The sequence below is a fragment of the Thermobia domestica genome, chromosome 5, assembly GCF_964235325.1.
Source record: "Thermobia domestica chromosome 5, izTheDome1.hap1.1, whole genome shotgun sequence".
Taxonomy (NCBI): Eukaryota; Metazoa; Arthropoda; class Insecta; order Zygentoma; family Lepismatidae; genus Thermobia; species Thermobia domestica.
The window spans coordinates 131680908-131696593 of NC_137458.1; the positions used below are offsets into that span (position 1 = coordinate 131680908).

The following is a 15686-nucleotide window of genomic DNA, read 5'->3' on the forward strand; positions in this document are numbered from 1 at the left end:
GATGCTCAGGATATTTAGGAAAATGGATGCACAGGATCATATGTCATGCTGACACATCAGAGAAACACAATGAAATTTTGCAGAAAGTAATACGGAGAGTGAGAGAGTGGGTTCGTAACTATCTCTCCACATAAAACTAGATTATGTGAGCGTAGAATAAAATTTCTGGGGTATAAGTTTTCTGATGGTAAAATGAAAATAGATAATAAAAGAGTACAAGCAATAGAAAATCTTCCCATACCAAAGAATAGGCGAGAATTAAGTAAACTTTCAGGTCTTCTATCTTACTTTCTACGTTTTGTTAAAGATTATAGGAAGCTTTAAGGTCCTATATATGTACTTAAGTCTCCAAAGTAGGAAGAATATGAACTTCTAGAACAAATTAAGAAAGCAATAAGTAATCATGTAGTATTAAAAATACCTGATTTTTTAAAACCCTTTCATTATCCATGTGGATAGTTTATCTCGCTGTTGTTGTTCCGTGCTTAGTCAATATGATGAAAATACTTTTTTGAGATCTGTGTATTTTTATTCGAAATTAATTCTTCCTTACGATTGGTCAAATAATATATTCGAAATAGAACTCCATAGTTTGGAAATTGCTCTTCGTAACTTTGGTAGGTACTTGTTTAACATATTTACCGTGTACTGCGATAATGCAAGTTTAAGTTGAATATTAAAAGATCATAAGCTCCAGAGGAAGTATTATAGGAAATGAAAGTGTGCATAAGGAAAGTAATTACAGGTGCGCTAGACACGTGAACTTTCCAACATCCATAAACATTATCGTCAAGAGTATATAATTCCCACATCGCTTGGTTCATAAACGTACACTCATGTCCAAAATGATTGTCGCATATCTATAACTGTCTTCTTGTAAGAATATAATTTGAAAAAGATTTTGCAGGGTAGTTTTAATAGTGTTACTATGTGTATAATCGAGAAATGTATATTTGTAGTAAATTTCATACAAAAAGAATTATAAATAAGAAAATTAGAATAAGCAAAAGAAAATGTTGCTAAATGAATAAGAAAGTTTTATTTTCGTTTTATTGTTCTTATTTACTGTTCTTTTGCCATGAAATTTGCCACATACATGTCTTTGCCAATTATACAGATACTAACATCATAAGAACTACCGAGCGAATTCGTTATCAAATTATATTCCTATAACAATATATTTATAGACATGCGACAATAATTTTGGACATGAGTGTACTTGGACCTCACCGAACTTAAAAGCACATAATCAAACTGATCATGTTTTAGTAGATAGAAGACAGTCTAACAGTGGTGGTCGGTCGTTCGGAAGAGCTGACTGTGACACTGATCACTATCTGGTACAAGCGATAATAAGAGAGAGATTATCGTTGAATAAATGAAATATAAGACACCTGAAAACGGAGATATTTAATTTAAAGAAATTAAAGGAGAGCCAGGTGAGAAGAAAATACCAGATATAAGAGGCGAATAGATTCTCGGTTTTAGAACGTTTGTAGCGCACTAGCGTTCAAGATTCTTGTGTTGAAATTAGTACTAACATTAACATTTCAGGAAAAGAAAAATTAGGCAGGCGGAAATTCATAGGATCAAACCATGGTTCGACCAGGAATGCATTGAACTAGCGGAGAAAAGAGAACAGGAAAGCATGAGATGGCTTCAAATACCGAACGAAATAACTACACAAAATTTTGTCGATATCTTCTGAACTTCAAAACTTTTAGAACAAAGAAACGCGATTGCTTGAAAGCTAAAGTTAATGGATTTGAAGATAATAGTAGAAAATAAACATTTAGGACATGTATAAGGGCATTAACGAATTTAAGAAAGACAATTAACCACGCATTTATATATAAAAGAAAGCGGACAGTTTAATTCTAATTGACACAGATAGCGTCTTGAGTAGATGGAAATATTTCTTTGAAGATTTAGCTCTACCCTAAAAGACAGAACTTTACAATTTCCCTTACAACAAAAAAGAAATTGTTGTAGATTTGGTAGGATATGAAGAGCGTGCTGAACGCTGCAGAAACAGTTGTTCCGTTTGAGCGAAAATGTCTAGGAAAAACTAGCTTTTACTGGCTAAGGAACGAACGAATTCCTACTGTTGCATCAGAACTCTCGACAATATGTGCGTTTGTCAAAAAAATCTTCAACTCGGGTTAGGAAATTTTTCCGTATACATCATATTCACTAGATTTTGCGCCTTCAGATTATCATCTGTTTAGGTCCCTTCTACATATACGTTCTGGTCAGGGCTTTGCAAATATAGATAATACTAAAATTTTCTTCGACAACTTCACCCCTGTAAGTCACGGTCTTTGTTTGAGCAAGGAATACACAAGCTACCTGTGTTATGGGCTAATGGGAAAGAAAGTCAAGGAAAATACCTTGATGATTAAGATAGTATTTCGTTATTTAAAACAGCAATTTTTATTCTCGGTAAAAGAAAAAACGCTGGAAATTTATGCACATACCTAATACCAAAGATGCTTGAAAAGATGATTAGGGATCCAAAATGACATTTGGGATATGGTGGATGAGTAACATACATTTGCTGGCAACAACTGTAATGCCAGTTTGAAAAAAAAATCGAGACACTCAGTTTCGGACTGAACATTGGAGATACAAGGGAAAAAGTGGAAGTTGAACCAGAAAATTTTCGTTAAAAAAGGAAAGTTTCATCTCGAAAAACCCGGCTTTTTTTGCACGTCTACTCTCAGATGAAAAATATTGATTATTGTCAAATTCTTTGTATTTATTATTCCATTCTCTGTACAGAGTGTTTGCTTTAAATTAAGTGGATTCCTAAGCATTAATCTCATAATATTAGAAGACAATGGTGAGAAAAAGTATGTAATGATATGAAACTTGAATAGTGGATTTTAAAATTCTAACATCATAAAGTTTTTCTCGAAACTCAAATGGGGCAACTTTTGTCGTGCCTCCATGTTGCGTACTCTGTGGACTCAATAGTTAATCAGTTATGCCACTGCTAAATGAACTAGTCTTTCGATTGAACTAGTTCAGAGTCCTCGGTTCACTGAAATGGGCTAAAATGTTTATTACTTATCAGAAAACATCAAGTATGAGTATTACTGGAGCTGCATATAAAGACTGCAATTGAAATACCCGAGAACATATGTAGAGCACGAATGTGGATTGGTAAAGAAAGCTACGAAGTATACGAAGTCACCCTAAGAAGCTTATAGAGGGCAGAAAGCATACTGAGTAGGGAGGACCTATTTTGCTACCACATACAGAGAAAGGAATACAAACCGGGTTGACACCTGGCCGGAAATATTGGCTATTTTGATTAAGGCCGGTGACCATACAACGATACATGTATTTATACTTGTATTTGAATCCTTGGGCAGAATTTACTTTTAAATTATGCACAAGCTGTTTAAGAAAGGAAGAAGAAGAATATGAAAAAAGGATATAGATGTAATTTCTCTTTAAGTTGTTATACGTTGCTATTTTGTTAATATAGTAATTCGACGATGTGAAATTGGTTGTCATAGCAACACAAAGTAAATAATGCATAATTGAGGATCCATCTTGTGAACTCGATGTACGATTTTTAAGGCGTGTATAAAGTTTAATGTGTCACATCCTACAATAAAAGGTAATATCATGATACCGTGTCTAAATGGTTTTTGATGAAAATCAGTAACCTTGTAGTTATATAAATATCTGAACTGTGGGTCATTATAAACGATAGAAACTTGTTACCAGCTCCTTTATGACCTGTATTTTGAAATCTGTAATCCAGAATAAAACATCGAACATCGAAATTCTTCAACAGTACCTTTACAAATACAAATTTCCGTTGTTATTATACGTTAAACGATATTTTTAAATGTATGGCTGTTTTTTTATTTATTTAACGCAAGAAATTTAATAGCAATTAGATTTTATTGTGAAATATTGTTTTTAACAACGAAGACCGAATTGTATAATTTGTCATAATTATCCGATATAAATATAGCGATAAATTTAAATTATCCATCGATTACTGGCAGATACCTCTTATGCATTTGTTAGTACGATGCAACGTATATAGAATATTACGATATAAAGTACGATGTTTGCTGCATTGTTTAGTTTCACGTCCCTAGCTATTGCATATGGCAACTTCCCTTAAAACTCCCAACTTCCTTAGCACGTCTGAAAGTAATTTCCTGTAGTTGAAATATAAGTTTATAGAATAAATTTCACTTTGTAAATGCAAGATTGTCTGTATGCATTAATATACTTTTGTTCACTGTCTCGATAATTTTAAAGTAGTAGTTACTGGTAAATAAAATAAAATGATCAATACCGACTTCAGTTTCTCATTTGTAATATAAGGTGTATGTATTATGCTTATTAGTGAATGTACTGAGGGTATGCAGAATGCAGGTGTTAATGTACCTTTGTCCACGGCATGAATGGATTCTAACAGAGATACTTCAGCCTATGTAATAGGGAATTTTGAGGGAGTGTCGGTAATTTTATTTTCCAGAGTTGGCAACCCTAAGTACAAAAATGTTCAGTTGAAAAAAAAAAGGACTTAAATAACATAAAATTTCGCTGCCAGAGGTTTGATTCTGGCCCTCAATTTGAGTACACTTTTTTGCTTTCATTCTAATGAATGCTTAGGGGTTGAAGTATGAAGAAAATTACCTAAGTAGTGTTGGAGGATTATTATTTTTTTAAAAGGCGAACTACCCATTATGCATTTTAAAATACGAATTAAGTACGCCAAAGTGAAGTATTATTTATAAATATTAGTAAGTGATTTCACTATGTGACACATTTTAGCTACAAAATCAAGAATTTATATGAAGTCATAGTTCACATTCTAGCTTAAATTGTCAAGGTTGCCAGCAGTAGTAACTTATAATGTTCGTCATTAGTCATTCTATGCAGTTAATTAATATTCAAAGACATCTGATCTAATATAAATACTCCAAACTCTGTGGATATACATAATTCTATTACACATTATAAGGCTACGTATAATTTATAACCAGAAAAAGAAATGATGTTTAATGTTTGAATTTAAAAATTAAATTATAACGTCTTCTTATAGCTCTTTCGAGATAGGGTATTTTTGGCGTTTTCTTAGACCCTCAGTTAATGAATTATAACTCAAAGACTATTTACTCGATTAATATGGTTAAGACTTGATTTTTAGAAGAATGATGTGGCAATTTTATGGCATTTCGATGGCAATGTTACCAACGGGAGGGAAATATAGGGATGAAAATTCACAAGTGTTTCCTATCCGAATTTAAAGATTTTTGGAGCTGGAACCACTGTTTCCACATGAGTCCAGGTCACCTCAAAAATTCTTTACTGTGTCGACAACACATAGTAAAAATGTAAAGTTGTTGACTATCATACAAAGAAAGAAAGAAAAATTATCTCTCATCACACAAAATTTTGATCCTTTTTCCACCTCAGAAGCACAAATCAACAGTTATGTAGGTGCTGCAGCTTCCCTAATTATTCTATTGAAACTTTCTATAATGCGTTGTGTTGGCCAAAGACGAGGCTCTCAGATAGTGATACGTTTGTTCAAATGTAGCCAACAAGAGGGAAACTATAGAGAGGAAAGTGGGATACTTTCCGAAATTTTCACCTAAAATTGGGAAATAAAATTTTCTGTGGCTGGAAACACTGATACCACCAGACAGACGAAACTTGGTACCCCACTAATATATCCTAGAAGTATCAAGACATCTAATAAACTAAACATATCATTAAAAATGCTCATTCTACCTAAAAAAAATCACAATTATCTTTCCACTTAGAGAACAAGGTCTATTGTAAACTTCAACTCTACTTTCCCTAATCCAATTTCAAGTGTTATCCAATTGAAATTTTACCTGACATGTTGTGTAGGCAAGGGATGAGGCTTTCAGTTGCTCGTACGTTTGTTTGAATGTAGCCAATAAGAGGGAAATTATAGAGGGAAAAATGGGACTTCTAAATTTTCCCCCTAAAACTGGGTATTACAATCTTGTGGCTGGAAACACTGCTGCCAGACAGAAACAAACTATTTAAAAATAAACTTTGGTACACCACTAATAAATTATAGAATTATCATGCCGATGTCTAACGTAAGCTTATAATTTTTTTAAAATATCTTATTCTACCTAAAGTAGTCACAATTTTCTTTCCACTTACAGAACAAGGTCCGCTGTAAACCTCAACTGTACCTCCCCTAATCATGTAATTGAAATTTTCTCTGGTGAATTGTGTAAGGCAGGGATGAGGTTTTCAGTTGCTGGTACGTTTGTTTGAATGTAGCCAATAAGAGGGTAATTATAGAGGGAAAATTTGACATTTTCTGAATTTTCTCTCTAAAATTGGGTATTACAATTTTCTATGGCTGAAAACATTGCTACTATATAAACGTTAATAACCTTAAAATAAACTTTGCTACACCACTAATATATGCTAGAAGTCTCGTATCGATATCTAAGAAACGAAACTTTTAATTTAAAAAATACAAATTCTGTTTATGGTAAACAGAAAAGCAAAGAAAGTCAAGGATTAGAACCTAAATTCGAATTTTTCGTGCGGCCCCTAATTACCTAATTGTAACAATTCGTTAGGATTTTAAAAACCATTTTTCAAGTTTCATATCATTACATACTTTTTCTCACCATTGTTCTATAGTCTTCTAATATTATGAGATTAGTGCTTAGCAATCCATTTAATTTAAAGTGAACACTCCTGTACAGAGAATGGAATAATAAATACAAAGGATTTGACAATAATCAATAATTTTCATCTGACAGTAGACGTGCAAAAAAGCCGGCTTTTTCGAGACGAAACTTTCCTTTTTTTAACGAAAAAATTCACCTTCCACTTTTTTCCTTGTAACTCCTATGTTCAGTCCGAAACTGGGTGTCTTGATTGGTTTTTCAAACTGGCATTGCAGTTGTTGCCAGCCAATATGCGTTACTCATCCACCATATCCGAAATGTCATTTCGGATGCCTAATCATCTTTTCAAGCATCTTTGATATTAGGTATGTGCATAAATTTTCACCGTTTCTTCTTTTAGTGAGAATAAAAATTCCTTTTTAAATAAGGAAATACTATCTTAATCATCAAGGTATTTTCCTTGACTTACTTTCCCATTAACCCAGATGAGTACGAGTTCTGAGAGTAGTGGGGTATGTCCGACTCCAGATTATGAAGATGTACCACTCGGGGTTTGCACTTTTAATCCTAACCAAAAGGAATTTTGCTAGGCGCCCGGAGAAATGCAGGATACTGTAAAAGGTAAAGTGGATATTGAGACTGATATTTCTTCACCTTATTTAATTCCACACTTAGTATGTTAAAAAAACTCCCTGTTGACAGCTTGTAGATAGCTTGTGTATTCCTTGCTCAAACAAAGACCGTGACTTAAAGGAGTGAAGTTGTCGAAGAAAGTTTTGGTATTATCTATATTTGCAAAACTCTTGCCAAAACGTATATGTAGAAGGGACCTAAACAGATGATAATCTGAAGGCGCAAAATCTAGTGAATATGATGTATACGGAAAAATTTCCTAACCCGAGTTGAAGATTTTTTTTGACAAACGCACATATTGTCGAGAGTTCTGATGCAACAGTAGGAATTCGTTCGTTCCTTAGCCAGTAAAAGCTAGTTTTTCCTAGACATTTTCGCTCAAACGGAACAACTGTTTCTGCAGCGTTCAGCACGCTCTTCATATCCTACCAAATCTACAACAATTTCTTTTTTGTTGTAAGGGAAATTGTAAAGTTCTGTCTTTTAGGGTAGAGCTAAATCTTCAAAGAAATATTTCCATCTACTCAAGACGCTATCTGTGTCAATTAGAATTAAACTGTCCGCTTTCTTTTATATATAAATGCGTGGTTAATTGTGTTTCTTAAATTCGTTAATGCCCTTATACATGTCCTAAATGTTTATTTTCTACTATTATCTTCAAATTCATTAACTTTAGCTTTCAAGCAATCGCGTTTCTTTGTTCTAAAAGTTTTGAAGTTTAGAAGATATCAACAAAATTTTGTGTAGTTATTTCGTTCGGTATTTGAAGCCATCTCATGCTTTCCTGTTCTCTTTTCTCCGCTAGTTCAATGAATTCCTGGTCGAACCATGGTTTGATCCTATGAATTTCCGCCTGCCTAATTTTTCTTTTCCTGAAATGTTAATGTTAGCACTAATTTCAATACAAGAATCTTGAACTCTTGTGCGCTACAAACTTTCTAATACCGATAATCTTTTCGACACTTGAATCTGGTATTTTCTTCTCACTTGGCTCTCCTTTAATTTCTTTAAATTAAATATCTCCGTATTCAGATGTTTTATATTTCATTTATTCAACGAGAATCTTTCTCTTATTATCGCTGGTACCAGGTAGTGATTAGTGTCACAGTCAGCTCCTCTGAACGACCGACCACCAATGTTGTTAGACTGTCTTGTATCTACTAGAACATGATCAGTTTGATTATGTGCTTTTCCGTTTGGTGAGGTCCAAGTATATTTATGAACCTAGCGATGTGGGAATTATATACTCTTCACGAAAATGTTTATGGATGTTGGATAGTTCACGTGTCTAGCGCACCTGTAATTACTTTCTTTATGCACACTTTCATTTCCTATAATACTTCTGGCGCTTACGACTTTTTAATATCCAACTTAAACTTGAATTATCGCAGTACACGGTAAATTTGTTAAACAAGTACCTACCAAAGATACGAAGAGCAGTTTCCAAACTATGGAGTTCTATTTCGAATATATTGTTTGACCAATAGTAAGGAAGAATTAATTCCGAATAAAAATGCACAGATCTCAAAAAAGTATTTTCATCATATTGACTAAGCACGGAACTATAACAGCCAGATGAACTATCCACATGGATAATGAAAGGGTTTTAAAAAATCAGGTATCTTTAATACTTCATGATTACTTATTGCTTTCTTAATTCGTTCTAGAAGTTCATCTTCTTCCTACTTTGGAGACTTAAGTACATATATAGGTCCTAAAGCCTCCTATAATCTTTAACAAAACGTAGAAAGTAAGACAGAAGACTTGAAAATTTATTTAATTCTCGCCTATTCTTTGGTATGGGAAGATATATTACTTGTACTCTTTTATTATCTATTTTCATTTTAACATCAGAAAACTTATACCCTAGAAATTTTATTCTACGCTCACATAATCTAGTTTTATGGTAAGAGATAGTTACGAACCCACACTCTCCGTATTACTTTCTGAAAAATTTCATTGTGTTTCTTTAATGTGTCAGCATGACATATGATCCTGTGCATCCATTTTCCTAAATATCCTGAGCATCTGGGTAGAAAAAATGAACGGGCTATAAATGAATCCAATCGGCATCTTGACAAACTGGAGCACTCTAGTAGGCGTAGCAAACGCAGTGTATTTTCTTGATTCAGGTTTTAAGTTGATAAGGAGACAACTAAATTTTAAATTGAAAAAGAATAAATCTTATGCCTTCCAATATTAGCCATATAGAATTCTACATGTGGGGACAGAAATCGTGTTATTAAATTCCGAGTAATTTACTACTAGTTGTTGAGATCCGTCGTTATTTTTAACCATAAAACCGGGTGATATATCAGGGGAACCAGAAATTTCTTCCACCACTTCTTTTGTTATAAGATCCTCAATAAATTCATCCAATTTTTTAAAGCTTATGCTAAGGGACAGGGTAGGCCTGGAGAATACTAGGACCATTATCAGTTAATTGTATTTCATATTCATAATTCTTAACTGTTCCTAACTCTTCGGTAATCACATACTGAAAATCAACAGGGAGTTTTTTTTAACATACTAAGTGTGGAATTAAATAAGGTGAAGAAATATCAGTCTCAATATCCACTTTACCTTTTGCAGTATCCTGCATTTCTCCGGGCGCCTAGCAAAATTAATTTTGGTTAGGATTAAAAGTGCAAACCCCGAGTGGTACATCTTCATAATCTGGAGTCGGACATACCCCACTACTCTCAGAACTCGTACTCATCTGGTCTCGATTCACCTCCTGCTCCATATTTCTCGATGACTAAGATTTCGGATACTAGATTACATCTCTGTAGGTGCTAATTTACGTTCAATCATCATATTTATTTTTAATAAAAAATCACATATGATCATATCATTAGTTCCTGTTTCTCCAGGTAATTCCCATTCCTGCAATTCTAATGACTTGAGAAGTTTTTTGTTCGAAAATTGCTTTTCAAGGTTACATTTAATTGGTGGCCTATTTAATGTCATTGACAGGCGAACTTGTGGTATCGTAGTCCATGTGAAGTCGAATAAATTCTCAACTTTCGGATTTTGTACGCCTTCGCAGCCGCCAATGCTACTCACGTCGCCTAAATTTATTAAAGGCGGACTAACGTTTCGGTTACTGCTCCTTAAATTATTAAAGACCGGACAGTTCACTGTTATATTACTACCTAAATCTACCAAATGGTTCGATTTCTCACTATTTTATAAATTTCTAATTTAAATTGCCAAACTATCGTCTAATTTTCACTTACATGGATCACAAAAAAAAAACCTTTCCCATAAATTGCATATAACTTACACATTCAAAGATTAATATTATCCAAATAATTACTATTCAAAACGAATAAGTTTTTATCATTCCACAGTTCGATTCATATATTTCCTAAGCTATAGTTACCATTAGTACACCAAGTAGTTAGGCAATATCCACAGGTAATTTGTAACATAACTTGCTCTCGGTAGGGAAGCATACACGTTAATCCTTCTGCAGAAGACTAATATTAGTTTACGTAAATCACTGGTTAAGGTGAACATCTAACATACGTGGAATAAGAAATACGAACCCTTCGAAAACATGCATTTTATTATAATAAGTTTTCAGCATATGTAAAGAACGACTATATATATTCCAACAAAACAAATCTTCTAAATAGTTTCCGAAAGGTGACTTTAATTTTAAGCATGTCTTGAATTATTTACCAGTTTCAGTAGTGAAAAGTAATAATGGGACAACAGTACAAATTTCCACGATTTTAAGGTCTCAATTTCAATAGATCTTCCTAAAACAAGTTTACACATGCCAGAAGGGCCAAATAACGTGTCGTTCCTTGTGTGCAATTGCACACCAGCACTCAGTAAGCTCAGTTAAAATGGCTATTTGTCAAAATAAAATGAAAAAATAGAATATTTTAGGTTTAAATTTAGAAAAAATAAACCCACTGGCATTTACGCCGATCCCAAGAGTTTCAGTATTCGCGCGCTACCTTGTATTATTTTTCGCGCGCTACCCTAGCCAGGCATTTGAAGTTGGTAATGTAAAATGTACAGATAAATTTGGGCATGAGAACAAACCTAACCAATCCCTGTGGGTCTTCTAATCCGTTCCTACTACTACTACTACTACTTCTACTATTACCAGTACTACTTTTTTTATTACTAATAGTACTACTATAACTACTTTTACTATCGATCCGTATAGTAAAACTGCAAGCTTATTTTAATTAAAAAAGTGTTATGAAAATTTTTAAAAATAATCGGTAAATCACTTTTTTGAGTATTATTTTCAGTCTTATTTTAATGAAAAAATTGTTATGAAAATTTTAGAAAATGTTTCCTTGGGCAGGGTTTGAACCCACTCCAAAAACTATTTTCATTACTAGCATGTTGCGCTAGCACACTCGGCTACGAGGGCCGAGAGCAGTTGGCCTTTACTTTCCGCTATATGTGGATCATGACTCTTGATGTTCTATCTGTATCGGCAAATAAGATCAGAGGATATCTGAAACTTATGGGATCCATGAAAAAGCAACCTACTGAACACTATGTGTACATTTGTACGCAATTTAAAATCTACGTACAAACCCGTTCTCCAAACTTATTTCACTTAAAGATCTATTTTTCACTAATTTTTGAGCACAAACTGTTACATGAAATGAAGCACAAAATCAAGCATCCTTCCACCTGTCGATATTAAGCGACTGTGAGCGGGAAAACAGCGCACGTAATTTCTAGATAGATGTCAGCGCAAATCAGGAGTCCAATAGAAAGCTTCCGGCTTTGCCATCTCATTTTCCAGTATGACTTTTATCTCGGAATGTTGCAATATGTATTCTTGCCTGAACGAGTTATCGGCATAAATACCTGCCAGCTAAGCGAACCAATTTGTACCGTTCTAAAGGAATGCTGTGCCAACGCAGCGATATGTCTTGACAACACATATACTGATAATGTGTTCACAACGCTGTGTTTTTATAGTATACTAACACAGTCCTCAGATATTGATAATAACATGCGCATGTGAAAAACTGTTGTCCGGTATTGTTGTTAAAAATCACGGCCCGTATGCCTAAAAGTGTCTGTCGGATAGACGCTGACGCTTCTATCATGTAATATTCCCTTTTGGGCTAGAGCTAAAAGATGGTACATGGGAATTTTGGATGTTTTCCAATCACCTTTTATTATAAAAGTTTTCTTATATACGGCAGTAATAAGGATTTGATATAAAATATAAAATTATCTTTAGAGGTTTAGATCTTCTGTTCATGATAACGTCATGATGGCTACTTGTCTGCAGTTTCTAAACTTACGTGATGTGATGAAATCAGTTACTAAGGTTACCGATTTGCAACAGAATGTACCTTTAGAATCTTAGCTAGCCACCTTTAGAATCTTAGAATCTTAGATAGTATTCTACCAGCAAGATATTTATCCATGGAAGCATCAAAACAAGAAGAACTATTACGTTTCTTAAACACTGTATCTGTATCTTTATGCTATAAGAGATTCGTTGGATGGAGTCATCAATTTGAATTTACTACACAACCTGAAATAGAAATTTGGTTTTGTCAGCATGACGTTAGCAATTGTGATGAAATCATGAATTCAAACGTCAGCACATTCTTTTCTAATGATGTTGGGAATAGTGATCAAATCATCAATGCAAACGTCAGAAAATTCCGTGTCAGCCCCTGAAATCATTCGAGCAAGTGCGTTTCAGGAGGAAAGATGTTTACTTCTAACGATAAAGAATTCCTCTTAGCAAGCTATTATCCAATAAATATATTTAAAACAAAACATGTGATGATTGGTATATGTGCTACAACACTTGAACCTGTGATTGGATTGCAGAACAATTTGGTGTACAACTGAACTTTGAAGAATGGCAGATGTTATGTACACGTATCGATCAAATGAATGATTATTTTCATGATCAGCTAAATGTGACGATAGTCAAATCATTAGGCTCAAATCATGAAGTGGTGCTACCTACAGTCCTCGAGAAGAAAATGGTGCTGTTACGTGAAAAGAGTACATTGCATGAAGCCCCAACATGGTGTATCTAACTCAAACGGAATGGACCAAATTCATCAATGTATTCCAGTGTGTAAAACACTCAGTGGAAGTGCGCAACAAAACAAGTATATTCCTGAAATGTACTATTTTCAGAAATGTGTTATGCATATTTTTACAACATATCTGTAAATGGTGTGATGGTCGTCAACACCATTCGTGGGTGCATACCTGTATTGATAAACAGTTTATTTGTGATCAAATGGTCATTGAGTTTCCGCCAATTGACATTGACATAGACCTTAAAAGACTTCAATTGGAATTAAAATTATACGCTAAAGACAAACTAGTGCAAGAAGTTCAAAATACATTGTAGCGACAATATCCAGATCCTTTATTTGGTATGGATGTAAGTGATTAACCAGTGCAGTGTAATAAAATGACCAATTTCAATGATTTGTGTTTTTTCATTTCAACTACAAACCCATGTTCTGACGTGTACTATTGCATCATGATAAACAACGTTGCCAGATGTTTTTGTTCTAAACAGTTCGAAACGATTCTTTACTAATGAGTCCACAAACTTAAAATTTTGAAATCAAAATTTTCCAAACAAAAATTTCAAACAAAAAGTTTCAAACAAAAAAAAATTACAAAAATTTCAAACAATTTTGAAAAAATGAAACAAAAATTTCAAACTAAACTTTACAAACAGAATTCAAACAAAATTTTGAAACGAAAAAATTTTCAAACAAAGTTTGGAAACGAAAATATTTCAAAAAAAATTTCAAGCAAAAATTTTCAAACTAAATTTAAGAAAATAAAAAAATTCAAACAAAAATTTGAAAAAAATTTAAAACAAAATATTTCAAACTAAAATTTTGAAAAAAATTTCAAACAAAAATTTTACTTTTCGCGGTTATACATATATACATATACACCGACAAAGCAAGCACCTATAAAGCAAGTGGGCTGATAGTATACGGTAGTGTCGGGGATGATGACGTCTTCATCTTCGACGTACCTACGAGTAATTTACTGTATATTCGTGTATTGAAACTGGTGAAACAAATTTCAATGTTTCAGCATGTAAACAAAAAAAAAAAAAAAAAGCCAGGGTCGAGAAGCCTCAGATAACTAACAACAGAGATATATTATCTTGTAAACTATTTGTCCTTGCCTTGTGAGCTTATTTGAGTTTATTTTCTAAGGCCTTTAGGCAACTTTGGCCCACTCCGAATAGATGATGATGGGAAAATTAGTGGAATGAACAAAGTGGTAGGATACAAAACAACTTCGAGAAAACACACACACTCAATGTTTGTCCACCACAAAGCTTACATGGCACTAACCTAGATCGAACCGACTACCACACACACCAGGGGTGAATGCTTCACGGTGTAGCTACCGTGACATTTCTTGTCTTGTGTGTTCTGGGTAATAACTTAGTTGTATCTTGATTAGCATGGTGCAGTCTGCTACACTTTACTTTCGTTCCCATGGTATGCTGCTATAATTTTTACGAGACAAGACGAGACAAAACGAGACGAGATATGACGGGACAGAACCTCTCGAGACGAGACGGGACGAGCACATTTTTTCGAGACGAGACACGAGACGAGACATGCTTTGCACGAGACGAGACGAGACAGCCCGAAGTCTCGTCTCGTGGCAACACTAAGGTTAATCATCTCCGTCAATTGTTTACCTTAACAGAACCAACTGTTGTCCAGAAGTGTATACTCAAACTTAAGAAGTACCACAACAAATGAAATGAATCCCTGTACACTACCGTATCAAAGAAAATAAAATAGGTCAATTGCCTTCAAAATTTCAATATTTGGCCATAAGAGGGACACCGAAATTTTCAATGGATCCTAGAGAACGTTTACCGAATTTTATTTGGTAATTGCCAAATTAAAGAACTGGCCCTATGTACCCCAACAAAATTTAAGAAGGAAACATCAAAGTATAAAGGAAATGACCCCTAACACATCCACCCTTATCATAGGTGTCAGTCACTTTCGAAATTTACATTTTTGTCAATTTTCTACCCGAGATTTATAATGGTATTTATTAGGGCACTATACTAGTATACCAAAATGGGTAATTTCCAAATTTTAAGGGGTGAGTCAATGTACCCTCCTAAATTTTCAATGTACCTATATCTTAAGAAAGAAAACAGACCTCTGTACACGTCCGTATAATCATATAAGGTAATAAGACTTTATCAAATGGAATAAGTTGGGTCAATAACCGAACACATGGTCGTACTAATTTTTATCAATTTTTTAACCGTAAAAACGAACGAGATGGATCACCGAAGTTTATAACTAGCGATACATATTAGAGTCCTATATTATTATATCAAAGTTTTAAATTGGACGATTTCCA

General features: G+C 33.9%; 1 long non-coding RNA gene across 1 annotated transcript in view; it reads left to right on the forward strand.

Moving 5' to 3' along the window:
* Positions 1–15686, forward strand: part of LOC145686135 (uncharacterized) — an 80236-nt gene that overhangs the window by 14207 nt on the left and 50343 nt on the right. The window lies entirely within an intron of this gene.